We start from the raw sequence: 3,411 nt of genomic DNA, 5'->3' as shown, positions 1-3,411 counted from the left end.
AAGAATTATTTTGACGTGCACTTGTGTTTCCAAGGCACACATGACTATGGGCCAAGTGCTGGAAAATAGGATCATGTTTTTGACTGGTGTGGACATGATGGGCTGAAAGGCCTTTTTACCATGCTGGAGATTCAAAGATCTATGGTTCTAATATAAATAAATGATTATGACTTGACAGCTATTACAGGGACATGGTTGCATGAAACTCAATACGAAAGGAACTTGCTGTTCCAGAAGAATAGGTAAAAAAGGAAAAGGACATGAGATAACATTGTTAAGAAAGGAGAATATTGGTGCAATAGGTAAGAGTGAAATAGTGTAATAGATTGTGATGTGGAATTTGTTTAGGTAGAAGTAAGGAATAGCAAGAGAAAGAAGTCTTGGGTGTAAATCATCTATATGCCTTGAAGAGTTGCCTCACTATAGGAAGGCATCTGGATGGGTAGATGAACAGGAAGGGTTTAGATAGATATGGACCAAATATGGACCAAATAAGCCCCGGCCCTCCAACCGCCACCAGGACAGAACCCCACTGGTCCTCACCTACCACCCCACCAATCTCCATATACAGCGCATCATCCGCCGTCATTTCCGCTACCTCCAAACGGACCCCACCACTAAGGATATATTTCCCTCCCCTCCCCTATCAGCATTCCGTAAAGACCACTCCCTCCGTGACTCCCTCGTCAGATCCACACCCCCCACCAACCCAACCTCCACTCCCGGCACCTTCCCCTGCAACCGCAGGAGGTGCAAGACTTGCGCCCACACCTCCTCCCTCACCTCCCTCCAAGGCCCCAAAGGAAACTTCCATATCCGCCACAGATTCACCTGCACCTCCACACACATCATCTATTGCATCCTCTGCACCCGATGTGGCCTCCTCTATATTGGGGAGACAGGCTGGCTACTTGCGGAGCGTTTCAGAGAACACCTCTGGGACACCCGGACCAACCAACCCAACCACTCTGTAGCTCAACATTTCAATTCCCCCTCCCACTCCACCAAGGATATGCAGGTCTTTGGACTCCTCCATCGTCAGACCACAACAAAACGACGGTTGGAGGAAGAACGCCTCATCTTCCGCCTAGGAACCCTCCAACCACAAGGGATTAACTCGGATTTCACCAGTTTCCTCATTTCCCCTCCCCCCAGCCTGTCTCAGTCAAATCCATCGAATTCAGCACCGCCTTCCTAACCTGCAATCTTCTTCCCGACCTCTCCGCCCCACCCCAGTCTGACCTATCACCCTCACCTTGACCTCCTTCCACCTATCACATTTCCGACGCCCCTCCCCCAAGTCCCTCCTCCCTACCTTTTATCTTAGCCTGCTGGACAAACCTTCCTCATTCCTGAAGAAGGGCTTATGCCCGAAACGTCGATTCTCCTGTTCCCTGGATGCTGCCTGACCTGCTGCGCTTTTCCAGCAACACATTTCCAGCATGGACCAAATATTGCCAAATGGGATTAGATTAGTTTAGGATATCTGGTCATAATGGAGGGATTGAACCAAAGGGTCTGATCTATGCTGTCTGACTCTATGACAAAGTACAAATCAAGAAATAATGGATGGGGGCAAGAAAGGCACTACAATCGACACAGGTAATTTTAATCTGCATATTTATTGAACAAACCAAATGGTCTGCCAACTGTTTGGCTGTCTTCAACAGTTATCCTCTTGCTCGGAAGTCCTTGGAGGAGGAGCATGCAGTGTCCATCAATCTTCTCAATACTTTGAGAGAGAGGTGGGCACCATGGGGGATACTGTGTTTATTTCCCCATCCAACTCAATTTTGATTATAACCCTTCCCACTCTCCCTAACCCCCTTTACCTTTGATGACTTACATTACACATAATGGGCTTTGCTTGTAAATATTCAATTGGCGACATGGGTATTTTACTGGCGATGGTTACTAGTTTAAAATAAAAGCAAAAAGAAAGTCACGGTAATTTTGGTGGTGTGATGGTTGCTCAGTTATGTGTAATAGCACTTCTGAATAGGGAATGAAAAAGAAAAGAGACAAATCAAGGATAATATGGAAAATGAATTGTCAAGTGCATTATGAATTGTTTCTTAGAACAGTCACAGAACCTACCCAGGGAAAGGCTATTTTAAATCCAGTAATGTGTAATGAAGTTGGATTAATCAGAGACCTCACAGGTAAGGATCCTCTGGGTGATACTGTTCTACCACAACATGGTAGAATTTCTAATTCAGTTTGATGGAAGGCACCTTGGATCTCAAACAGCTTCACCCACTTAAATAAGGGCAATGACAGAGGAATGAAGAAAGAATTGTCTAAGCAGGCTAAGCAGGAAAGTAGACAAAGGGAATGGTCAGTAGTTGAACAGTGCCAGACAATTAGGCAGGTATTTCATAAAGCTCAGCAAAAATTTGTTCTAGTCAAAAAGAACGACTCACTGAGAAGGGTGAAACATCTATGGTTAACAGAAGCAGTCAAGAATAGGCAATACCTTCCAAAACCATGACCACTTCAATCTAGAAGGACCAGGGCAGCAGATATGTAGGAACACCACCAGCTGCAAGTTCCCCTCCAAGGCACTCACCATCTTGACTTGGAAATATGTCACCATTTCTTTAGTGTCAAAATTCTGGAATTCGCTCCCTGAGGGCATTGTGAGTCAACCTTCAGAATGCAGTTGTAGGCAGCAGCTCACTACCACTTTCTCAAGGACAACTAGGAACAAGCAATAAATGCTGGTCAGCCAGAAATGTCCACATCCCACGAATAATAAAAAAAAGAGCATCCAATAAGAACTAACACATAAAAAGTGATGAAAACTAATGCTGGCCAGAGGATTAAGAATTGTTGACAAAACAGCAGCAGGTAGCTAAAAAGGTAATAAAGACTGAGAAAAATGGTTCTGAAAGTAAATTGGCAGAAAATATAAAAATAGCAAGGATTTGCACAGGAGAATAGCTAAAGTGAATGTGGGAATCTTAATAATGCAACTAGGGAATTGATAACAGGGAACAAGGGCAGGGTATACAATTTAAACCAATATTTTGCATCAGTCTTCATGATGAAGAACACTATACACATCCCAAAGCTATCAGATATGCAAGGTGCTAATGGAAACAAAGATTCATAACAGTCCCTATCATGAGGGCCAAAGTATTTGACAAACTAATGGGACTGACAGCAGACAGGACTTGATGGCCTGCCTTCAAAGCTTTTAAAGGAAGTGACTGCAGAGACAGTGAAGCTATTGTTCAAAATAGCCAGAACTTATTGCATTTAGGGAGAGTTGCAGTGGAAAATGTCTAACGTCACATGTATGGAACGAGCTGCCAGAGGAAGTAGTAGAGGCAGAAACATTACAACATTTGAAAGGCATCTGATTAGGTATATGAATAAGAAAGGTTTAGAGGGATATAGGCCAAATGC

This window comes from Chiloscyllium plagiosum, unplaced genomic scaffold, assembly GCF_037043375.1.
Source record: "Chiloscyllium plagiosum isolate Xiang-an unplaced genomic scaffold, Cpla_swu_hap1 HiC_scaffold_47, whole genome shotgun sequence".
NCBI lineage: Eukaryota > Metazoa > Chordata > Chondrichthyes > Orectolobiformes > Hemiscylliidae > Chiloscyllium > Chiloscyllium plagiosum.
The sequence above is the reverse complement of the archived record's forward strand: the minus strand, read 5'-3'. Positions refer to the sequence as shown.